Here is a 22158-nt window from a genome sequence, read left to right on the forward strand (position 1 = left end):
AATTATGCACTTTTTAAAGTGTCCGTTTAGTGTTTTAGCTCCACTTTTGCTGCCTGCTCCTTGAGATCAAGGAACATTTGTATTTACAGAACCCAAGGGTGCTACACACTGTCCACCCCTCACCCCCCACACCTGTAAGCAAGCGGGGCACATTCAGATTGAAATTGGCCCCCAGGAGCCCTAACAAATGTTGTCCCGGTGTTGTATGCTATCCTGCATCCCCATGGTAGCTTGTGGGATACATTGTTTGGAAATCTCCGGAGCCACGCTCACTTGGATACCCCGCCCCATACAACACCGGCCCTGTGAGCGAGCACTAAAGCTGCTCTTTGTTATGCAAAGTGCCTGATTGTCAGCAAGGAGGGCTTGGGTGTTGTGGCTTTGAAGAGATTTGGAGGGGGTGTCACCAGGACAAGGCAGGGCTGCTCGCCCTTTCTCCTTCACATAAGTGCAAAATCCAGCTGACGTGTCTCTTCCAGGATCATTAACGTTGAATGCTTGACCAGCGCAGAATCGACAGCCTGAAAAGTATCAGAAGATTCGCTAAAAGCACGGGGATATAGCTCAGTGGTAGAGCATTTGACTGCAGATCAAGAGGTCCCTGGTTCAAATCCGGGTGTCCCCTTCGACTTTTCTTAAATTTTAATAATAAATAATTGTTTATTCACAAAGATATGTGTTCCTTTTCTAATTACACTTGGCATCAGTGAACATTTACGCTTCAAGATGCATGATCAAAAAGTGTTCTGGTTTCATCCTAGTTAACATCTTGTCAGCAAGGAGGGCTTGGGTGTTGTGGCTTTGAAGAGATTTGGAGGGGGTTTCACCAGGACAAGGCAGGGCTGCTCGCCCTTTCTCCTTCACATAAGTGCAAAATCCAGCTGACGTGTCTCTTCCAGGATCATTAACGTTGAATGCTTGACCAGCGCAGAATCGACAGCCTGAAAAGTATCAGAAGATTCGCTAAAACCACGGGGATATAGCTCAGTGGTAGAGCATTTGACTGCAGATCAAGAGGTCCCTGGTTCAAATCCGGGTGTCCCCTTCTACTTTTCTTAAATTTTAATAATAAATAATTGTTTATTCACAAAGATATGTGTTCCTTTTCTAATTACACTTGGCATCAGTGAACATTTACCCTTCAAGATGCATGATCAAAAAGTGTTCTGGTTTCATCCTAGTCAACATCTTGCGGACAGCAATTATGCACTTTTTAAAGTGTCCGTTTAGTGTTTTAGCTCCACTTTTGCTGCCTGCTCCTTGAGATCAAGGAACATTTGTATTTACAGAACCCAAGGGTGCTACACACTGTCCACCCCTCACCCCCCACACCTGTAAGCAAGCGGGGCACATTCAGATTGAAATTGGCCCCCAGGAGCCCTAACAAATGTTGTCCCAGTATTGTACGCTATCCTGCATCACCCATGGTAGCTTGTGGGATACATTGTTTGGCAATCTCCGGAGCCACGCTCACTTGGATACCCCGCCCCATACAACACCGGCCCTGTGTGCGAGCACTGAACCCGCTCTTTGTTATGCAAAGTGCCTGATTGTCAGCAAGGAGGGCTTGGGCGTTGTGGCTGCTTTGAAGAGATTTGGAGGGGGTGTCACCAGGACAAGGCAGGGCTGCTCGCCCTTTCTCCTTCACATAAGTGCAAAATCCAGCTGACGTGTCTCTTCCAGGATCATTAACGTTGAATGCTTGACCAGCGCAGAATCGACAGGCTGAAAAGTATCAGAAGATTCGCTAAAAGCAAGGGGATATAGCTCAGTGGTAGAGCATTTGACTGCAGATCAAGAGGTCCCTGGTTCAAATCCGGGTGTCCCCTTCTACTTTTCTTAAATTTTAATAATAAATAATTGTTTATTCACAAAGATATGTGTTATTTTTCTAATTACACTTGGCATCAGTCAACATTTACCCTTCAAGATGCATGATCAAAAAGTGTTCTGGTTTCATCCTAGTTAACATATTGCTAACAGCAATTATGCACTTTTTAAAGTGTCCGTTTAGTGTTTTAGCTCCACTTTTGCTGCCTGCTCCTTGAGATCAAGGAACATTTGTATTTACAGAACCCAAGGGTGCTACACACTGTCCACCCCTCATCCCCCACACCTGTAAGCAAGCGGGGCACATTCAGATTGAAATTGGCCCACAGGAGCCCTAACAAATGTTGTCCCGGTGTTGTATGCTATCCTGCATCCCCATGGTAGCTTGTGGGATACATTGTTTGGAAATCTCCGGAGCCACGCTCACTTGGATACCCCGCCCCATACAACACCGGCCCTGTGAGCGAGCACTAAAGCTGCTCTTTGTTATGCAAAGTGTCTGATTGTCAGCAAGGAGGGCTTGGGCGTTGTGGCTGCTTTGAAGAGATTTGGAGGGGGTGTCACCAGGACAAGGCAGGGCTGCACGCCCTTTCTCCTTCACATAAGTGCTAAATCCAGCTGACGTGTCTCTTCCAGGATCATTAACGTTGAATGCTTGACCAGCGCAGAATCGACAGCCTGAAAAGTATCAGAAGATTCCCTAAAAGCACGGGGATATAGCTCAGTGGTAGAGCATTTGACTGCATATCAAGAGGTCCCTGGATCAAATCCGGGTGTCCCCTTCTACTTTTCTTAAATTTTAATAATAAATAATTGTTTATTCACAAAGATATGTGTTCCTTTTCTAATTACACTTGGCATCAGTGAACATTTACCCTTCAAGATGCATGATCAAAAAGTGTTCTGGTTTCATCCTAGTTAACATATTGCTAACAGCAATTATGCACTTTTTAAAGTGTCCGTTTAGTGTTTTAGCTCCACTTTTGCTGCCTGCTCCTTGAGATCAGGGAACATTTGTATTTACAGAACCCAAGGGTGCTACACACTGTCCACCCCTCACCCCCCACACCTGTAAGCAAGCGGGGCACATTCAGATTGAAATTGGCCCCCAGGAGCCCTAACCAATGTTGTCCCGGTGTTTTATGCTATCCTGCATCCCCATGGTAGCTTGTGGGATACATTGTTTGGAAATCTCCAGAGCCACGCTCACTTGGATACCCCGCCCCATACAACACCGGCCCTGTGTGCGAGCACTGAACCCGCTCTTTGTTATGCAAAGTGCCTGATTGTCAGCAAGGAGGGCTTGGGCGTTGTGGCTGCTTTGAAGAGATTTGGAGGGGGTGTCACCAGGACAAGGCAGGGCTGCTCGCCCTTTCTCCTTCACATAAGTGCTAAATCCAGCTGACGTGTCTCTTCCAGGATCATTAACGTTGAATGCTTGACCAGCGCAGAATTGACAGCCTGAAAAGTATCAGAAGATTCCCTAAAAGCACTGGGATATAGCTCAGTGGTAGAGCATTTGACTGCAGATCAAGAGGTCCCTGGTTCAAATCCGGGTGTCCCCTTCGACTTTTCTTAAATTTTAATAATAAATAATTGTTTATTCACAAAGATATGTGTTCCTTTTCTAATTACACTTGGCATCAGTGAACATTTACGCTTCAAGATGCATGATCAAAAAGTGTTCTGGTTTCATCCTAGTTAACATCTTGCGGACAGCAATTATGCACTTTTTAAAGTGTCTGTTTAGTGTTTTAGCTCCACTTTTGCTGCCTGCTCCTTGAGATCAAGGAACATTTGTATTTACAGAACCCAAGGGTGCTACACACTGTCCACCCCTCATCCCCCACACCTGTAAGCAAGCGGGGCACATTCAGATTGAAATTGGCCCCCAGGAGCCCTAACAAATGTTGTCCCAGTGTTGTACGCTATCCTGCATCACCCATGGTAGCTTGTGGGATACACTGTTTGGCAATCTCCGGAGCCACGCTCACTTGGATACCCCGCCCCATACAACACCGGCCCTGTGTGCGAGCACTGAACCCGCTCTTTGTTATGCAAAGTGCCTGATTGTCAGCAAGGAGGGCTTGGGCGTTGTGGCTGCTTTGAAGAGATTTGGAGGGGGTGTCACCAGGACAAGGCAGGGCTGCTCGCCCTTTCTCCTTCACATAAGTGCTAAATCCAGCTGACGTGTCTCTTCCAGGATCATTAACGTTGAATGCTTGACGAGCGCAGAATCGTCAGCCTGAAAAGTATCAGAAGATTCCCTAAAAGCACGGGGATATAGCTCAGTGGTAGAGCATTTGACTGCAGATCAAGAGGTCCCTGGTTCAAATCCGGGTGTCCCCTTCGACTTTTCTTAAATTTTAATAATAAATAATTGTTTATTCACAAAGATATGTGTTCCTTTTCTAATTACACTTGGCATCAGTGAACATTTACGCTTCAAGATGCATGATCAAAAAGTGTTCTGGTTTCATCCTAGTTAACATCTTGCGGACAGCAATTATGCACTTTTTAAAGTGTCCGTTTAGTGTTTTAGCTCCACTTTTGCTGCCTGCTCCTTGAGATCAAGGAACATTTGTATTTACAGAACCCAAGGGTGCTACACACTGTCCACCCCTCACCCCCCACACCTATAAGCAAGCGGGGCACATTCAGATTGAAATTGGCCCCCAGGAGCCCTAACAAATGTTGTCCCGGTGTTTTATGCTATCCTGCATCCCCATGGTAGCTTGTGGGATACATTGTTTGGAAATCTCCGGAGCCACGCTCACTTGGATACCCCGCCCCATACAACACCGGCCCTGTGAGCGAGCACTAAAGCTGCTCTTTGTTATGCAAAGTGCCTGATTGTCAGCAAGGAGGGCTTGGGTGTTGTGGCTTTGAAGAGATTTGGAGGGGGTGTCACCAGGACAAGGCAGGGCTGCTCGCCCTTTCTCCTTCACATAAGTGCAAAATCCAGCTGACGTGTCTCTTCCAGGATCATTAACGTTGAATGCTTGACCAGTGCAGAATCGACAGCCTGAAAAGTATCAGAAGATTAGCTAAAAGCACGGGGATATAGCTCAGTGGTAGAGCATTTGACTGCAGATCAAGAGGTCCCTGGTTCAAATCCGGGTGTCCCCTTCGACTTTTCTTAAATTTTAATAATAAATAATTGTTTATTCACAAAGATATGTGTTCCTTTTCTAATTACACTTGGCATCAGTGAACATTTACGCTTCAAGATGCATGATCAAAAAGTGTTCCGGTTTCATCCTAGTTAACATCTTGCGGACAGCAATTATGCACTTTTTAAAGTGTCCGTTTAGTGTTTTAGCTCCACTTTTGCTGCCTGCTCCTTGAGATCAAGGAACATTTGTATTTACAGAACCCAAGGGTGCTACACACTGTCCACCCCTCATCCCCCACACCTGTAAGCAAGCGGGGCACATTCAGATTGAAATTGGCCCCCAGGAGCCCTAACAAATGTTGTCCCAGTGTTGTACGCTATCCTGCATCACCCATGGTAGCTTGTGGGATACATTGTTTGGAAATCTCCGGAGCCACGCTCACTTGGATACCCCGCCCCATACAACACCGGCCCTGTGAGCGAGCACTAAAGCTGCTCTTTGTTATGCAAAGTGCCTGATTGTCAGCAAGGAGGGCTTGGGTGTTGTGGCTTTGAAGAGATTTGGAGGGGGTGTCACCAGGACAAGGCAGGGCTGCTCGCCCTTTCTCCTTCACATAAGTGCAAAATCCAGCTGACGTGTCTCTTCCAGGATCATTAACGTTGAATGCTTGACCAGCGCAGAATCGACAGCCTGAAAAGTATCAGAAGATTCGCTAAAAGCACGGGGATATAGCTCAGTGGTAGAGCATTTGACTGCAGATCAAGAGGTCCCTGGTTCAAATCCGGGTGTCCCCTTCGACTTTTCTTAAATTTTAATAATAAATAATTGTTTATTCACAAAGATATGTGTTCCTTTTCTAATTACACTTGGCATCAGTGAACATTTACGCTTCAAGATGCATGATCAAAAAGTGTTCTGGTTTCATCCTAGTTAACATATTGCTAACAGCAATTATGCACTTTTTAAAGTGTCCGTTTAGTGTTTTAGCTCCACTTTTGCTGCCTGCTCCTTGAGATCAAGGAACATTTGTATTTACAGAACCCAAGGGTGCTACACACTGTCCACCCCTCATCCCCCACACCTGTAAGCAAGCGGGGCACATTCAGATTGAAATTGGCCCACAGGAGCCCTAACAAATGTTGTCCCGGTGTTGTATGCTATCCTGCATCCCCATGGTAGCTTGTGGGATACATTGTTTGGAAATCTCCGGAGCCACGCTCACTTGGATACCCCGCCCCATACAACACCGGCCCTGTGAGCGAGCACTAAAGCTGCTCTTTGTTATGCAAAGTGTCTGATTGTCAGCAAGGAGGGCTTGGGCGTTGTGGCTGCTTTGAAGAGATTTGGAGGGGGTGTCACCAGGACAAGGCAGGGCTGCACGCCCTTTCTCCTTCACATAAGTGCTAAATCCAGCTGACGTGTCTCTTCCAGGATCATTAACGTTGAATGCTTGACCAGCGCAGAATCGACAGCCTGAAAAGTATCAGAAGATTCCCTAAAAGCACGGGGATATAGCTCAGTGGTAGAGCATTTGACTGCATATCAAGAGGTCCCTGGATCAAATCCGGGTGTCCCCTTCTACTTTTCTTAAATTTTAATAATAAATAATTGTTTATTCACAAAGATATGTGTTCCTTTTCTAATTACACTTGGCATCAGTGAACATTTACCCTTCAAGATGCATGATCAAAAAGTGTTCTGGTTTCATCCTAGTTAACATATTGCTAACAGCAATTATGCACTTTTTAAAGTGTCTGTTTAGTGTTTTAGCTCCACTTTTGCTGCCTGCTCCTTGAGATCAAGGAACATTTGTATTTACAGAACCCAAGGGTGCTACACACTGTCCACCCCTCATCCCCCACACCTGTAAGCAAGCGGGGCACATTCAGATTGAAATTGGCCCCCAGGAGCCCTAACAAATGTTGTCCCAGTGTTGTACGCTATCCTGCATCACCCATGGTAGCTTGTGGGATACACTGTTTGGCAATCTCCGGAGCCACGCTCACTTGGATACCCCGCCCCATACAACACCGGCCCTGTGTGCGAGCACTGAACCCGCTCTTTGTTATGCAAAGTGCCTGATTGTCAGCAAGGAGGGCTTGGGCGTTGTGGCTGCTTTGAAGAGATTTGGAGGGGGTGTCACCAGGACAAGGCAGGGCTGCTCGCCCTTTCTCCTTCACATAAGTGCTAAATCCAGCTGACGTGTCTCTTCCAGGATCATTAACGTTGAATGCTTGACCAGCGCAGAATCGTCAGCCTGAAAAGTATCAGAAGATTCCCTAAAAGCACGGGGATATAGCTCAGTGGTAGAGCATTTGACTGCAGATCAAGAGGTCCCTGGTTCAAATCCGGGTGTCCCCTTCGACTTTTCTTAAATTTTAATAATAAATAATTGTTTATTCACAAAGATATGTGTTCCTTTTCTAATTACACTTGGCATCAGTGAACATTTACGCTTCAAGATGCATGATCAAAAAGTGTTCTGGTTTCATCCTAGTTAACATCTTGCGGACAGCAATTATGCACTTTTTAAAGTGTCCGTTTAGTGTTTTAGCTCCACTTTTGCTGCCTGCTCCTTGAGATCAAGGAACATTTGTATTTACAGAACCCAAGGGTGCTACACACTGTCCACCCCTCACCCCCCACACCTATAAGCAAGCGGGGCACATTCAGATTGAAATTGGCCCCCAGGAGCCCTAACAAATGTTGTCCCGGTGTTTTATGCTATCCTGCATCCCCATGGTAGCTTGTGGGATACATTGTTTGGAAATCTCCGGAGCCACGCTCACTTGGATACCCCGCCCCATACAACACCGGCCCTGTGAGCGAGCACTAAAGCTGCTCTTTGTTATGCAAAGTGCCTGATTGTCAGCAAGGAGGGCTTGGGTGTTGTGGCTTTGAAGAGATTTGGAGGGGGTGTCACCAGGACAAGGCAGGGCTGCTCGCCCTTTCTCCTTCACATAAGTGCAAAATCCAGCTGACGTGTCTCTTCCAGGATCATTAACGTTGAATGCTTGACCAGTGCAGAATCGACAGCCTGAAAAGTATCAGAAGATTAGCTAAAAGCACGGGGATATAGCTCAGTGGTAGAGCATTTGACTGCAGATCAAGAGGTCCCTGGTTCAAATCCGGGTGTCCCCTTCGACTTTTCTTAAATTTTAATAATAAATAATTGTTTATTCACAAAGATATGTGTTCCTTTTCTAATTACACTTGGCATCAGTGAACATTTACGCTTCAAGATGCATGATCAAAAAGTGTTCCGGTTTCATCCTAGTTAACATCTTGCGGACAGCAATTATGCACTTTTTAAAGTGTCCGTTTAGTGTTTTAGCTCCACTTTTGCTGCCTGCTCCTTGAGATCAAGGAACATTTGTATTTACAGAACCCAAGGGTGCTACACACTGTCCACCCCTCATCCCCCACACCTGTAAGCAAGCGGGGCACATTCAGATTGAAATTGGCCCCCAGGAGCCCTAACAAATGTTGTCCCAGTGTTGTACGCTATCCTGCATCACCCATGGTAGCTTGTGGGATACATTGTTTGGAAATCTCCGGAGCCACGCTCACTTGGATACCCCGCCCCATACAACACCGGCCCTGTGAGCGAGCACTAAAGCTGCTCTTTGTTATGCAAAGTGCCTGATTGTCAGCAAGGAGGGCTTGGGTGTTGTGGCTTTGAAGAGATTTGGAGGGGGTGTCACCAGGACAAGGCAGGGCTGCTCGCCCTTTCTCCTTCACATAAGTGCAAAATCCAGCTGACGTGTCTCTTCCAGGATCATTAACGTTGAATGCTTGACCAGCGCAGAATCGACAGGCTGAAAAGTATCAGAAGATTCGCTAAAATCACGGGGATATAGCTCAGTGGTAGAGCATTTGACTGCAGATCAAGAGGTCCCTGGTTCAAATCCGGGTGTCCCCTTCTACTTTTCTTAAATTTTAATAATAAATAATTGTTTATTCACAAAGATATGTGTTCCTTTTCTAATTACACTTGGCATCAGTGAACATTTACGCTTCAAGATGCATGATCAAAAAGTGTTCTGGTTTCATCCTAGTTAACATCTTGCGGACAGCAATTATGCACTTTTTAAAGTGTCCATTTAGTGTTTTAGCTCCACTTTTGCTGCCTGCTCCTTGAGATCAAGGAACATTTGTATTTACAGAACCCAAGGGTGCTACACACTGTCCACCCCTCATCCCCCACACCTGTAAGCAAGCGGGGCACATTCAGATTGAAATTGGCCCCCAGGAGCCCTAACAAATGTTGTCCCGGTGTTGTATGCTATCCTGCATCCCCATGGTAGCTTGTGGGATACATTGTTTGGAAATCTCCGGAGCCACGCTCACTTGGATACCCCGCCCCATACAACACCGGCCCTGTGAGCGAGCACTAAAGCTGCTCTTTGTTATGCAAAGTGTCTGATTGTCAGCAAGGAGGGCTTGGGCGTTGTGGCTGCTTTGAAGAGATTTGGAGGGGGTGTCACCAGGACAAGGCAGGGCTGCTCGCCCTTTCTCCTTCACATAAGTGCTAAATCCAGCTGACGTGTCTCTTCCAGGATCATTAACGTTGAATGCTTGACCAGCGCAGAATCGACAGCCTGAAAAGTATCAGAAGATTCCCTAAAAGCACGGGGATATAGCTCAGTGGTAGAGCATTTGACTGCAGATCAAGAGGTCCCTGGTTCAAATCCGGGTGTCCCCTTCTACTTTTCTTAAATTTTAATAATAAATAATTGTTTATTCACAAAGATATGTGTTCCTTTTCTAATTACACTTGGCATCAGTGAACATTTACGCTTCAAGATGCATGATCAAAAAGTGTTCTGGTTTCATCCTAGTTAACATATTGCTAACAGCAATTATGCACTTTTTAAAGTGTCCGTTTAGTGTTTTAGCTCCACTTTTGCTGCCTGCTCCTTGAGATCAAGGAACATTTGTATTTACAGAACCCAAGGGTGCTACACACTGCCCACCCCTCATCCCCCACACCTGTAAGCAAGCGGGGCACATTCAGATTGAAATTGGCCCCCAGGAGCCCTAACAAATGTTGTCCCAGTGTTGTACGCTATCCTGCATCCCCATGGTAGCTTGTGGGATACATTGTTTGGAAATCTCCGGAGCCACGCTCACTTGGATACCCCGCCCCATACAACACCGGCCCTGTGAGCGAGCACTAAAGCTGCTCTTTGTTATGCAAAGTGCCTGATTGTCAGCAAGGAGGGCTTGGGTGTTGTGGCTTTGAAGAGATTTGGAGGGGGTGTCACCAGGACAAGGCAGGGCTGCTCGCCCTTTCTCCTTCACATAAGTGCAAAATCCAGCTGACGTGTCTCTTCCAGGATCATTAACGTTGAATGCTTGACCAGCGCAGAATCGACAGCCTGAAAAGTATCAGAAGATGCCCTAAAAGCACGGGGATATAGCTCAGTGGTAGAGCATTTGACTGCAGATCAAGAGGTCCCTGGTTCAAATCCGGGTGTCCCCTTCTACTTTTCTTAAATTTTAATAATAAATAATTGTTTATTCACAAAGATATGTGTTCCTTTTCTAATTACACTTGGCATCAGTGAACATTTACCCTTCAAGATGCATGATCAAAAAGTGTTCTGGTTTCATCCTAGTTAACATATTGCTAACAGCAATTATGCACTTTTTAAAGTGTCCGTTTAGTGTTTTAGCTCCACTTTTGCTGCCTGCTCCTTGAGATCAAGGAACATTTGTATTTACAGAACCCAAGGGTGCTACACACTGTCCACCCCTCACCCCCACACCTGTAAGCAAGCGGGGCACATTCAGATTGAAATTGGCCCCCAGGAGCCCTAACAAATGTTGTCCCGGTGTTTTATGCTATCCTGCATCCCCATGGTAGCTTGTGGGATACATTGTTTGGAAATCTCCAGAGCCACGCTCACTTGGATACCCCGCCCCATACAACACCGGCCCTGTGTGCGAGCACTGAACCCGCTCTTTGTTATGCAAAGTGCCTGATTGTCAGCAAGGAGGGCTTGGGCGTTGTGGCTGCTTTGAAGAGATTTGGAGGGGGTGTCACCAGGACAAGGCAGGGCTGCTCGCCCTTTCTCCTTCACATAAGTGCTAAATCCAGCTGACGTGTCTCTTCCAGGATCATTAACGTTGAATGCTTGACCAGCGCAGAATCGACAGCCTGAAAAGTATCAGAAGATTCGCTAAAAGCACGGGGATATAGCTCAGTGGTAGAGCATTTGACTGCAGATCAAGAGGTCCCTGGTTCAAATCCGGGTGTCCCCTTCTACTTTTCTTAAATTTTAATAATAAATAATTGTTTATTCACAAAGATATGTGTTCCTTTTCTAATTACACTTGGCATCAGTGAACATTTACCCTTCAAGATGCATGATCAAAAAGTGTTCTGGTTTCATCCTAGTTAACATATTGCTAACAGCAACTATGCACTTTTTAAAGTGTCCGTTTAGTGTTTTAGCTCCACTTTTGCTGCCTGCTCCTTGTGATCAAGGAACATTTGTATTTACAGAACCCAAGGGTGCTACACACTGTCCACCCCTCACCCCCCACACCTGTAAGCAAGCGGGGCACATTCAGATTGAAATTGGCCCCCAGGAGCCCTAACAAATGTTGTCCCGGTGTTGTATGCTATCCTGCATCCCCATGGTAGCTTGTGGGATACATTGTTTGGAAATCTCCGGAGCCACACTCACTTGGATACCCCGCCCCATACAACACCGGCCCTGTGAGCGAGCACTAAAGCTGCTCTTTGTTATGCAAAGTGCCTGATTGTCAGCAAGGAGGGCTTGGGTGTTGTGGCTTTGAAGAGATTTGGAGGGGGTGTCACCAGGACAAGGCAGGGCTGCTCGCCCTTTCTCCTTCACATAAGTGCAAAATCCAGCTGACGTGTCTATTCCAGGATCATTAACTTTGAATGCTTGACCAGCGCAGAATCGACAGGCTGAAAAGTATCAGAAGATTCGCTAAAAGCACGGGGATATAGCTCAGTGGTAGAGCATTTGACTGCAGATCAAGAGGTCCCTGGTTCAAATCCGGGTGTCCCCTTCTACTTTTCTTAAATTTTAATAATAAATAATTGTTTATTCACAAAGATATGTGTTCCTTTTCTAATTACACTTGGCATCAGTGAACATTTACGCTTCAAGATGCATGATCAAAAAGTGTTCTGGTTTCATCCTAGTTAACATCTTGCGGACAGCAATTATGCACTTTTTAAAGTGTCCATTTAGTGTTTTAGCTCCACTTTTGCTGCCTGCTCCTTGAGATCAAGGAACATTTGTATTTACAGAACCCAAGGGTGCTACACACTGCCCACCCCTCATCCCCCACACCTGTAAGCAAGCGGGGCACATTCAGATTGAAATTGGCCCCCAGGAGCCCTAACAAATGTTGTCCCAGTGTTGTACGCTATCCTGCATCACCCATGGTAGCTTGTGGGATACATTGTTTGGCAATCCCCGGAGCCACGCTCACTTGGATACCCCGCCCCATACAACACCGGCCCTGTGTGCAAGCACTGAACCCGCTCTTTGTTATGCAAAGTGCCTGATTGTCAGCAAGGAGGGCTTTGGCGTTGTGGCTGCTTTGAAGAGATTTGGAGGGGGTGTCACCAGGACAAGGCAGGGCTGCTCGCCCTTTCTCCTTCACATAAGTGCTAAATCCAGCTGACGTGTCTCTTCCAGGATCATTAACGTTGAATGCTTGACCAGCGCAGAATCGACAGCCTGAAAAGTATCAGAAGATGCCCTAAAAGCACGGGGATATAGCTCAGTGGTAGAGCATTTGACTGCGGATCAAGAGGTCCCTGGTTCAAATCCGGGTGTCCCCTTCTACTTTTCTTAAATTTTAATAATAAATAATTGTTTATTCACAAAGATATGTGTTCCTTTTCTAATTACACTTGGCATCAGTGAACATTTACCCTTCAAGATGCATGATCAAAAAGTGTTCTGGTTTCATCCTAGTTAACATATTGCTAACAGCAATTATGCACTTTTTAAAGTGTCCGTTTAGTGTTTTAGCTCCACTTTTGCTGCCTGCTCCTTGAGATCAAGGAACATTTGTATTTACAGAACCCAAGGGTGCTACACACTGTCCACCCCTCACCCCCCACACCTGTAAGCAAGCGGGGCACATTCAGATTGAAATTGGCCCCCAGGAGCCCTAACAAATGTTGTCCCGGTGTTGTATGCTATCCTGCATCCCCATGGTAGCTTGTGGGATACATTGTTTGGAAATCTCCGGAGCCACGCTCACTTGGATACCCCGCCCCATACAACACCGGCCCTGTGAGCGAGCACTAAAGCTGCTCTTTGTTATGCAAAGTGCCTGATTGTCAGCAAGGAGGGCTTGGGTGTTGTGGCTTTGAAGAGATTTGGAGGGGGTGTCACCAGGACAAGGCAGGGCTGCTCGCCCTTTCTCCTTCACATAAGTGCAAAATCCAGCTGACGTGTCTCTTCCAGGATCATTAACGTTGAATGCTTGACCAGCGCAGAATCGACAGCCTGAAAAGTATCAGAAGATTCGCTAAAAGCACGGGGATATAGCTCAGTGGTAGAGCATTTGACTGCAGATCAAGAGGTCCCTGGTTCAAATCCGGGTGTCCCCTTCGACTTTTCTTAAATTTTAATAATAAATAATTGTTTATTCACAAAGATATGTGTTCCTTTTCTAATTACACTTGGCATCAGTGAACATTTACGCTTCAAGATGCATGATCAAAAAGTGTTCTGGTTTCATCCTAGTTAACATCTTGTCAGCAAGGAGGGCTTGGGTGTTGTGGCTTTGAAGAGATTTGGAGGGGGTTTCACCAGGACAAGGCAGGGCTGCTCGCCCTTTCTCCTTCACATAAGTGCAAAATCCAGCTGACGTGTCTCTTCCAGGATCATTAACGTTGAATGCTTGACCAGCGCAGAATCGACAGCCTGAAAAGTATCAGAAGATTCGCCAAAAGCACGGGGATATAGCTCAGTGGTAGAGCATTTGACTGCAGATCAAGAGGTCCCTGGTTCAAATCCGGGTGTCCCCTTCTACTTTTCTTAAATTTTAATAATAAATAATTGTTTATTCACAAAGATATGTGTTCCTTTTCTAATTACACTTGGCATCAGTGAACATTTACCCTTCAAGATGCATGATCAAAAAGTGTTCTGGTTTCATCCTAGTCAACATCTTGCGGACAGCAATTATGCACTTTTTAAAGTGTCCGTTTAGTGTTTTAGCTCCACTTTTGCTGCCTGCTCCTTGAGATCAAGGAACATTTGTTTTTACAGAACCCAAGGGTGCTACACACTGTCCACCCCTCACCCCCCACACCTGTAAGCAAGCGGGGCACATTCAGATTGAAATTGGCCCCCAGGAGCCCTAACAAATGTTGTCCCAGTGTTGTACGCTATCCTGCATCACCCATGGTAGCTTGTGGGATACATTGTTTGGCAATCTCCGGAGCCACGCTCACTTGGATACCCCGCCCCATACAACACCGGCCCTGTGTGCGAGCACTGAACCCGCTCTTTGTTATGCAAAGTGCCTGATTGTCAGCAAGGAGGGCTTGGGCGTTGTGGCTGCTTTGAAGAGATTTGGAGGGGGTGTCACCAGGACAAGGCAGGGCTGCTCGCCCTTTCTCCTTCACATAAGTGCTAAATCCAGCTGACGTGTCTCTTCCAGGATCATTAACGTTGAATGCTTGACCAGCGCAGAATCGACAGCCTGAAAAGTATCAGAAGATGCCCTAAAAGCACGGGGATATAGCTCAGTGGTAGAGCATTTGACTGCAGATCAAGAGGTCCCTGGTTCAAATCCGGGTGTCCCCTTCTACTTTTCTTAAATTTTAATAATAAATAATTGTTTATTCACAAAGATATGTGTTCCTTTTCTAATTACACTTGGCATCAGTGAACATTTACCCTTCAAGATGCATGATCAAAAAGTGTTCTGGTTTCATCCTAGTTAACATATTGCTAACAGCAATTATGCACTTTTTAAAGTGTCCGTTTAGTGTTTTAGCTCCACTTTTGCTGCCTGCTCCTTGAGATCAAGGAACATTTGTATTTACAGAACCCAAGGGTGCTACACACTGTCCACCCCTCACCCCCCACACCTGTAAGCAAGCGGGGCACATTCAGATTGAAATTGGCCCCCAGGAGCCCTAACAAATGTTGTCCCGGTGTTGTATGCTATCCTGCATCCCCATGGTAGCTTGTGGGATACATTGTTTGGAAATCTCCGGAGCCACGCTCACTTGGATACCCCGCCCCATACAACACCGGCCCTGTGAGCGAGCACTAAAGCTGCTCTTTGTTATGCAAAGTGCCTGATTGTCAGCAAGGAGGGCTTGGGTGTTGTGGCTTTGAAGAGATTTGGAGGGGGTGTCACCAGGACAAGGCAGGGCTGCTCGCCCTTTCTCCTTCACATAAGTGCAAAATCCAGCTGACGTGTCTCTTCCAGGATCATTAACGTTGAATGCTTGACCAGCGCAGAATCGACAGGCTGAATAGTATCAGAAGATTCACTAAAAGCAAGGGGATATAGCTCAGTGGTAGAGCATTTGACTGCAGATCAAGAGGTCCCTGGTTCAAATCCGGGTGTCCCCTTCTACTTTTCTTAAATTTTAATAATAAATAATTGTTTATTCACAAAGATATGTGTTCCTTTTCTAATTACACTTGGCATCAGTCAACATTTACCCTTCAAGATGCATGATCAAAAAGTGTTCTGGTTTCATCCTAGTTAACATATTGCTAACAGCAATTATGCACTTTTTAAAGTGTCCGTTTAGTGTTTTAGCTCCACTTTTGCTGCCTGCTCCTTGAGATCAAGGAACATTTGTATTTACAGAACCCAAGGGTGCTACACACTGTCCACCCCTCATCCCCCACACCTGTAAGCAAGCGGGGCACATTCAGATTGAAATTGGCCCCCAGGAGCCCTAACAAATGTTGTCCCGGTGTTGTATGCTATCCTGCATCCCCATGGTAGCTTGTGGGATACATTGTTTGGAAATCTCCGGAGCCACGCTCACTTGGATACCCCGCCCCATACAACACCGGCCCTGTGAGCGAGCACTAAAGCTGCTCTTTGTTATGCAAAGTGCCTGATTGTCAGCAAGGAGGGCTTGGGTGTTGTGGCTTTGAAGAGATTTGGAGGGGGTGTCACCAGGACAAGGCAGGGCTGCTCGCCCTTTCTCCTTCACATAAGTGCAAAATCCAGCTGACGTGTCTCTTCCAGGATCATTAACGTTGAATGCTTGACCAGCGCAGAATCAACAGCCTGAAAAGTATCAGAAGATTCGCTAAAAGCACGGGGATATAGCTCAGTGGTAGAGCATTTGACTGCAGATCAAGAGGTCCCTGGTTCAAATCCGGGTGTCCCCTTCGACTTTTCTTAAATTTTAATAATAAATAATTGTTTATTCACAAAGATATGTGTTCCTTTTCTAATTACACTTGGCATCAGTGAACATTTACGCTTCAAGATGCATGATCAAAAAGTGTTCTGGTTTCATCCTAGTTAACATCTTGTCAGCAAGGAGGGCTTGGGTGTTGTGGCTTTGAAGAGATTTGGAGGGGGTGTCACCAGGACAAGGCAGGGCTGCTCGCCCTTTCTCCTTCACATAAGTGCAAAATCCAGCTGACGTGTCTCTTCCAGGATCATTAACGTTGAATGCTTGACCAGCGCAGAATCGACAGCCTGAAAAGTATCAGAAGATTCGCTAAAAGCACGGGGATATAGCTCAGTGGTAGAGCATTTGACTGCAGATCAAGAGGTCCCTGGTTCAAATCCGGGTGTCCCCTTCGACTTTTCTTAAATTTTAATAATAAATAATTGTTTATTCACAAAGATATGTGTTCCTTTTCTAATTACACTTGGCATCAGTGAACATTTACGCTTCAAGATGCATGATCAAAAAGTGTTCTGGTTTCATCCTAGTTAACATCTCGCGGACAGCAATTATGCACTTTTTAAAGTGTCCGTTTAGTGTTTTAGCTCCACTTTTGCTGCCTGCTCCTTGAGATCAAGGAACATTTGTATTTACAGAACCCAAGGGTGCTACACACTGTCCACCCCTCATCCCCCACACCTGTAAGCAAGCGGTGCACATTCAGATTGAAATTGGCCCCCAGGAGCCCTAACAAATGTTGTCCCAGTTTTGTACGCTATCCTGCATCACCCATGGTAGCTTGTGGGATACATTGTTTGGCAATCTCCGGAGCCACGCTCACTTGGATACCCCGCCCCATACAACACCGGCCCTGTGTGCGAGCACTGAACCCGCTCTTTGTTATGCAAAGTGCCTGATTGTCAGCAAGGAGGGCTTGGGCGTTGTGGCTGCTTTGAAGAGATTTGGAGGGGGTGTCACCAGGACAAGGCAGGGCTGCTCGCCCTTTCTCCTTCACATAAGTGCTAAATCCAGCTGACGTGTCTCTTCCAGGATCATTAATGTTGAATGCTTGACCAGCGCAGAATCGACAGCCTGAAAAGTATCAGAAGATTCCCTAAAAGCACGGGGATATAGCTCAGTGGTAGAGCATTTGACTGCAGATCAAGAGGTCCCTGGTTCAAATCCGGGTGTCCCCTTCTACTTTTCTTAAATTCTAATAATAAATAATTGTTTATTCACAAAGATATGTGTTCCTTTTCTAATTACACTTGGCATCAGTGAACATTTACCCTTCAAGATGCATGATCAAAAAGTGTTCTGGTTTCATCCTAGTTAACATATTGCTAACAGCAATTATGCACTTTTTAAAGTGTCCGTTTAGTGTTTTAGCTCCACTTTTGCTGCCTGCTCCTTGAGATCAAGGAACATTTGTATTTACAGAACCCAAGGGTGCTACACACTGTCCACCCCTCACCCCCCACACCTGTAAGCAAGCGGGGCACATTCAGATTGAAATTGGCCCCCAGGAGCCCTAACAAATGTTGTCCCGGTGTTGTATGCTATCCTGCATCCCCATGGTAGCTTGTGGGATACATTGTTTGGAAATCTCCGGAGCCACGCTCACTTGGATACCCCGCCCCATACAACACCGGCCCTGTGAGCGAGCACTAAAGCTGCTCTTTGTTATGCAAAGTGCCTGATTGTCAGCAAGGAGGGCTTGGGTGTTGTGGCTTTGAAGAGATTTGGAGGGGGTGTCACCAGGACAAGGCAGGGCTGCTCGCCCTTTCTCCTTCACATAAGTGCAAAATCCAGCTGACGTGTCTCTTCCAGGATCATTAACGTTGAATGCTTGACCAGCGCAGAATCGACAGCCTGAAAAGTATCAGAAGATTCGCTAAAAGCACGGGGATATAGCTCAGTGGTAGAGCATTTGACTGCAGATCAAGAGGTCCCTGGTTCAAATCCGGGTGTCCCCTTCGACTTTTCTTAAATTTTAATAATAAATAATTGTTTATTCACAAAGATATGTGTTCCTTTTCTAATTACACTTGGCATCAGTGAACATTTACGCTTCAAGATGCATGATCAAAAAGTGTTCTGGTTTCATCCTAGTTAACATCTTGTCAGCAAGGAGGGCTTGGGTGTTGTGGCTTTGAAGAGATTTGGAGGGGGTTTCACCAGGACAAGGCAGGGCTGCTCGCCCTTTCTCCTTCACATAAGTGCAAAATCCAGCTGACGTGTCTCTTCCAGGATCATTAACGTTGAATGCTTGACCAGCGCAGAATCGACAGGCTGAAAAGTATCAGAAGATTCGCTAAAAGCAAGGGGATATAGCTCAGTGGTAGAGCATTTGACTGCAGATCAAGAGGTCCCTGGTTCAAATCCGGGTGTCCCCTTCGACTTTTCTTAAATTTTAATAATAAATAATTGTTTATTCACAAAGATATGTGTTCCTTTTCTAATTACACTTGGCATCAGTGAACATTTACCCTTCAAGATGCATGATCAAAAAGTGTTCTGGTTTCATCCTAGTTAACATATTGCTAACAGCAATTATGCACTTTTTAAAGTGTCCGTTTAGTGTTTTAGCTCCACTTTTGCTGCCTGCTCCTTGAGATCAAGGAACATTTGTATTTACAGAACCCAAGGGTGCTACACACTGTCCACCCCTCATCCCCCACACCTGTAAGCAAGCGGGGCACATTCAGATTGAAATTGGCCCCCAGGAGCCCTAACAAATGTTGTCCCGGTGTTGTATGCTATCCTGCATCCCCATGGTAGCTTGTGGGATACATTGTTTGGAAATCTCCGGAGCCACGCTCACTTGGATACCCCGCCCCATACAACACCGGCCCTGTGAGCGAGCACTAAAGCTGCTCTTTGTTATGCAAAGTGTCTGATTGTCAGCAAGGAGGGCTTGGGCGTTGTGGCTGCTTTGAAGAGATTTGGAGGGGGTGTCACCAGGACAATCAGGCACTTTGCATAACAAAGTGCCTGATTGTCAGCAAGGAGGGCTTGGGCGTTGTGGCTGCTTTGAAGAGATTTGGAGGGGGTGTCACCAGGACAAGGCAGGGCTGCTCGCCCTTTCTCCTTCACATAAGTGCTAAATCCAGCTGACGTGTCTCTTCCAGGATCATTAACGTTGAATGCTTGACCAGCGCAGAATCGACAGCCTGAAAAGTATCAGAAGATGCCCTAAAAGCAAGGGGATATAGCTCAGTGGTAGAGCATTTGACTGCAGATCAAGAGGTCCCTGGTTCAAATCCGGGTGTCCCCTTCTACTTTTCTTAAATTTTAATAATAAATAATTGTTTATTCACAAAGATATGTGTTCCTTTTCTAATTACACTTGGCATCAGTGAACATTTACCCTTCAAGATGCATGATCAAAAAGTGTTCTGGTTTCATCCTAGTTAACATATTGCTAACAGCAATTATGCACTTTTTAAAGTGTCCGTTTAGTGTTTTAGCTCCACTTTTGCTGCCTGCTCCTTGAGATCAAGGAACATTTGTATTTACAGAACCCAAGGGTGCTACACACTGTCCACCCCTCACCCCCCACACCTGTAAGCAAGCGGGGCACATTCAGATTGAAATTGGCCCCCAGGAGCCCTAACAAATGTTGTCCCGGTGTTGTATGCTATCCTGCATCCCCATGGTAGCTTGTGGGATACATTGTTTGGAAATCTCCGGAGCCACGCTCACTTGGATACCCCGCCCCATACAACACCGGCCCTGTGAGCGAGCACTAAAGCTGCTCTTTGTTATGCAAAGTGCCTGATTGTCAGCAAGGAGGGCTTGGGTGTTGTGGCTTTGAAGAGATTTGGAGGGGGTGTCACCAGGACAAGGCAGGGCTGCTCGCCCTTTCTCCTTCACATAAGTGCAAAATCCAGCTGACGTGTCTCTTCCAGGATCATTAACGTTGAATGCTTGACCAGCGCAGAATCGACAGGCTGAAAAGTATCAGAAGATTCGCTAAAAGCAAGGGGATATAGCTCAGTGGTAGAGCATTTGACTGCAGATCAAGAGGTCCCTGGTTCAAATCCGGGTGTCCCCTTCGACTTTTCTTAAATTTTAATAATAAATAATTGTTTATTCACAAAGATATGTGTTCCTTTTCTAATTACACTTGGCATCAGTGAACATTTACCCTTCAAGATGCATGATCAAAAAGTGTTCTGGTTTCATCCTAGTTAACATCTTGTCAGCAAGGAGGGCTTGGGTGTTGTGGCTTTGAAGAGATTTGGAGGGGGTTTCACCAGGACAAGGCAGGGCTGCTCGCCCTTTCTCCTTCACATAAGTGCAAAATCCAGCTGACGTGTCTCTTCCAGGATCATTAACGTTGAATGCTTGACCAGCGCAGAATCGACAGGCTGAAAAGTATCAGAAGATTCGCTAAAAGCAAGGGGATATAGCTCAGTGGTAGAGCATTTGACTGCAGATCAAGAGGTCCCTGGTTCAAATCCGGGTGTCCCCTTCGACTTTTCTTAAATTTTAATAATAAATAATTGTTTATTCACAAAGATATGTGTTCCTTTTCTAATTACACTTGGCATCAGTGAGCATTTACCCTTCAAGATGCATGATCAAAAAGTGTTCTGGTTTCATCCTAGTTAACATATTGCTAACAGCAATTATGCACTTTTTAAAGTGTCCGTTTAGTGTTTTAGCTCCACTTTTGCTGCCTGCTCCTTGAGATCAAGGAACATTTGTATTTACAGAACCCAAGGGTGCTACACACTGTCCACCCCTCACCCCCCACACCTGTAAGCAAGCGGGGCACATTCAGATTGAAATTGGCCCCCAGGAGCCCTAACAAATGTTGTCCCAGTGTTGTACGCTATCCTGCATCACCCATGGTAGCTTGTGGGATACATTGTTTGGCAATCTCCGGAGCCACGCTCACTTGGATACCCCGCCCCATACAACACCGGCCCTGTGTGCGAGCACTGAACCCGCTCTTTGTTATGCAAAGTGCCTGATTGTCAGCAAGGAGGGCTTGGGCGTTGTGGCTGCTTTGAAGAGATTTGGAGGGGGTGTCACCAGGACAAGGCAGGGCTGCTCGCCCTTTCTCCTTCACATAAGTGCTAAATCCAGCTGACGTGTCTCTTCCAGGATCATTAACGTTGAATGCTTGACCAGCGCAGAATTGACAGCCTGAAAAGTATCAGAAGATTCCCTAAAAGCACGGGGATATAGCTCAGTGGTAGAGCATTTGACTGCAGATCAAGAGGTCCCTGGTTCAAATCCGGGTGTCCCCTTCTACTTTTCTTAAATTTTAATAATAAATAATTGTTTATTCACAAAGATATGTGTTCCTTTTCTAATTACACTTGGCATCAGTGAACATTTACCCTTCAAGATGCATGATCAAAAAGTGTTCTGGTTTCATCCTAGTTAACATATTGCTAACAGCAATTATGCACTTTTTAAAGTGTCCGTTTAGTGTTTTAGCTCCACTTTTGCTGCCTGCTCCTTGAGATCAAGGAACATTTGTATTTACAGAACCCAAGGGTGCTACACACTGTCCACCCCTCACCCCCCACACCTGTAAGCAAGCGGGGCACATTCAGATTGAAATTGGCCCCCAGGAGCCCTAACAAATGTTGTCCCGGTGTTGTATGCTATCCTGCATCCCCATGGTAGCTTGTGGGATACATTGTTTGGAAATCTCCGGAGCCACGCTCACTTGGATACCCCGCCCGATACAACACCGGCCCTGTGAGCGAGCACTAAAGCTGCTCTTTGTTATGCAAAGTGCCTGATTGTCAGCAAGGAGGGCTTGGGTGTTGTGGCTTTGAAGAGATTTGGAGGGGGTGTCACCAGGAC

The 22158-nt window shown here is 46.1% G+C and overlaps 30 non-coding genes across 30 annotated transcripts; all 30 read left to right on the top strand.

Moving 5' to 3' along the window:
• Nucleotides 1-553: 553 nt before the first annotated feature.
• TRNAC-GCA (transfer RNA cysteine (anticodon GCA)) lies at nt 554-625 on the top strand. Its single transcript has one exon. It is a non-coding gene; the product is annotated as a tRNA-Cys (tRNA).
• A 348-nt stretch (nt 626-973) lies between these two features.
• TRNAC-GCA (transfer RNA cysteine (anticodon GCA)) lies at nt 974-1045 on the top strand. Its single transcript has one exon. It is a non-coding gene; the product is annotated as a tRNA-Cys (tRNA).
• A 712-nt stretch (nt 1046-1757) lies between these two features.
• TRNAC-GCA (transfer RNA cysteine (anticodon GCA)) lies at nt 1758-1829 on the top strand. Its single transcript has one exon. It is a non-coding gene; the product is annotated as a tRNA-Cys (tRNA).
• A 711-nt stretch (nt 1830-2540) lies between these two features.
• On the top strand, nt 2541-2612 carry TRNAC-GCA (transfer RNA cysteine (anticodon GCA)). The gene has a single exon. It is a non-coding gene; the product is annotated as a tRNA-Cys (tRNA).
• Nucleotides 2613-3323: 711 nt separating this feature from the next.
• On the top strand, nt 3324-3395 carry TRNAC-GCA (transfer RNA cysteine (anticodon GCA)). Its single transcript has one exon. It is a non-coding gene; the product is annotated as a tRNA-Cys (tRNA).
• Nucleotides 3396-4107: 712 nt separating this feature from the next.
• TRNAC-GCA (transfer RNA cysteine (anticodon GCA)) lies at nt 4108-4179 on the top strand. The gene has a single exon. It is a non-coding gene; the product is annotated as a tRNA-Cys (tRNA).
• Nucleotides 4180-4887: 708 nt separating this feature from the next.
• On the top strand, nt 4888-4959 carry TRNAC-GCA (transfer RNA cysteine (anticodon GCA)). The gene has a single exon. It is a non-coding gene; the product is annotated as a tRNA-Cys (tRNA).
• Nucleotides 4960-5668: 709 nt separating this feature from the next.
• Nucleotides 5669-5740, top strand: TRNAC-GCA (transfer RNA cysteine (anticodon GCA)). Its single transcript has one exon. It is a non-coding gene; the product is annotated as a tRNA-Cys (tRNA).
• Nucleotides 5741-6451: 711 nt separating this feature from the next.
• On the top strand, nt 6452-6523 carry TRNAC-GCA (transfer RNA cysteine (anticodon GCA)). The gene has a single exon. It is a non-coding gene; the product is annotated as a tRNA-Cys (tRNA).
• Nucleotides 6524-7235: 712 nt separating this feature from the next.
• Nucleotides 7236-7307, top strand: TRNAC-GCA (transfer RNA cysteine (anticodon GCA)). Its single transcript has one exon. It is a non-coding gene; the product is annotated as a tRNA-Cys (tRNA).
• Nucleotides 7308-8015: 708 nt separating this feature from the next.
• Nucleotides 8016-8087, top strand: TRNAC-GCA (transfer RNA cysteine (anticodon GCA)). Its single transcript has one exon. It is a non-coding gene; the product is annotated as a tRNA-Cys (tRNA).
• Nucleotides 8088-8796: 709 nt separating this feature from the next.
• Nucleotides 8797-8868, top strand: TRNAC-GCA (transfer RNA cysteine (anticodon GCA)). Its single transcript has one exon. It is a non-coding gene; the product is annotated as a tRNA-Cys (tRNA).
• A 711-nt stretch (nt 8869-9579) lies between these two features.
• On the top strand, nt 9580-9651 carry TRNAC-GCA (transfer RNA cysteine (anticodon GCA)). Its single transcript has one exon. It is a non-coding gene; the product is annotated as a tRNA-Cys (tRNA).
• A 708-nt stretch (nt 9652-10359) lies between these two features.
• TRNAC-GCA (transfer RNA cysteine (anticodon GCA)) lies at nt 10360-10431 on the top strand. The gene has a single exon. It is a non-coding gene; the product is annotated as a tRNA-Cys (tRNA).
• A 710-nt stretch (nt 10432-11141) lies between these two features.
• TRNAC-GCA (transfer RNA cysteine (anticodon GCA)) lies at nt 11142-11213 on the top strand. The gene has a single exon. It is a non-coding gene; the product is annotated as a tRNA-Cys (tRNA).
• A 708-nt stretch (nt 11214-11921) lies between these two features.
• Nucleotides 11922-11993, top strand: TRNAC-GCA (transfer RNA cysteine (anticodon GCA)). Its single transcript has one exon. It is a non-coding gene; the product is annotated as a tRNA-Cys (tRNA).
• Nucleotides 11994-12705: 712 nt separating this feature from the next.
• On the top strand, nt 12706-12777 carry TRNAR-GCG (transfer RNA arginine (anticodon GCG)). The gene has a single exon. It is a non-coding gene; the product is annotated as a tRNA-Arg (tRNA).
• Nucleotides 12778-13485: 708 nt separating this feature from the next.
• On the top strand, nt 13486-13557 carry TRNAC-GCA (transfer RNA cysteine (anticodon GCA)). The gene has a single exon. It is a non-coding gene; the product is annotated as a tRNA-Cys (tRNA).
• Nucleotides 13558-13905: 348 nt separating this feature from the next.
• TRNAC-GCA (transfer RNA cysteine (anticodon GCA)) lies at nt 13906-13977 on the top strand. The gene has a single exon. It is a non-coding gene; the product is annotated as a tRNA-Cys (tRNA).
• Nucleotides 13978-14689: 712 nt separating this feature from the next.
• Nucleotides 14690-14761, top strand: TRNAC-GCA (transfer RNA cysteine (anticodon GCA)). The gene has a single exon. It is a non-coding gene; the product is annotated as a tRNA-Cys (tRNA).
• A 708-nt stretch (nt 14762-15469) lies between these two features.
• TRNAC-GCA (transfer RNA cysteine (anticodon GCA)) lies at nt 15470-15541 on the top strand. Its single transcript has one exon. It is a non-coding gene; the product is annotated as a tRNA-Cys (tRNA).
• Nucleotides 15542-16249: 708 nt separating this feature from the next.
• TRNAC-GCA (transfer RNA cysteine (anticodon GCA)) lies at nt 16250-16321 on the top strand. Its single transcript has one exon. It is a non-coding gene; the product is annotated as a tRNA-Cys (tRNA).
• A 348-nt stretch (nt 16322-16669) lies between these two features.
• On the top strand, nt 16670-16741 carry TRNAC-GCA (transfer RNA cysteine (anticodon GCA)). The gene has a single exon. It is a non-coding gene; the product is annotated as a tRNA-Cys (tRNA).
• A 712-nt stretch (nt 16742-17453) lies between these two features.
• TRNAC-GCA (transfer RNA cysteine (anticodon GCA)) lies at nt 17454-17525 on the top strand. The gene has a single exon. It is a non-coding gene; the product is annotated as a tRNA-Cys (tRNA).
• Nucleotides 17526-18233: 708 nt separating this feature from the next.
• TRNAC-GCA (transfer RNA cysteine (anticodon GCA)) lies at nt 18234-18305 on the top strand. The gene has a single exon. It is a non-coding gene; the product is annotated as a tRNA-Cys (tRNA).
• Nucleotides 18306-18653: 348 nt separating this feature from the next.
• TRNAC-GCA (transfer RNA cysteine (anticodon GCA)) lies at nt 18654-18725 on the top strand. The gene has a single exon. It is a non-coding gene; the product is annotated as a tRNA-Cys (tRNA).
• Nucleotides 18726-19534: 809 nt separating this feature from the next.
• Nucleotides 19535-19606, top strand: TRNAC-GCA (transfer RNA cysteine (anticodon GCA)). The gene has a single exon. It is a non-coding gene; the product is annotated as a tRNA-Cys (tRNA).
• Nucleotides 19607-20314: 708 nt separating this feature from the next.
• Nucleotides 20315-20386, top strand: TRNAC-GCA (transfer RNA cysteine (anticodon GCA)). The gene has a single exon. It is a non-coding gene; the product is annotated as a tRNA-Cys (tRNA).
• Nucleotides 20387-20734: 348 nt separating this feature from the next.
• On the top strand, nt 20735-20806 carry TRNAC-GCA (transfer RNA cysteine (anticodon GCA)). Its single transcript has one exon. It is a non-coding gene; the product is annotated as a tRNA-Cys (tRNA).
• A 712-nt stretch (nt 20807-21518) lies between these two features.
• Nucleotides 21519-21590, top strand: TRNAC-GCA (transfer RNA cysteine (anticodon GCA)). Its single transcript has one exon. It is a non-coding gene; the product is annotated as a tRNA-Cys (tRNA).
• The last annotated feature ends 568 nt before the right edge of the window (nt 21591-22158 follow it).

Source organism: Ambystoma mexicanum, chromosome 1p, assembly GCF_040938575.1.
Source record: "Ambystoma mexicanum isolate Mex_15411 chromosome 1p, UKY_AmexF1_1, whole genome shotgun sequence".
Classification (NCBI taxonomy): Eukaryota; Metazoa; Chordata; class Amphibia; order Caudata; family Ambystomatidae; genus Ambystoma; species Ambystoma mexicanum.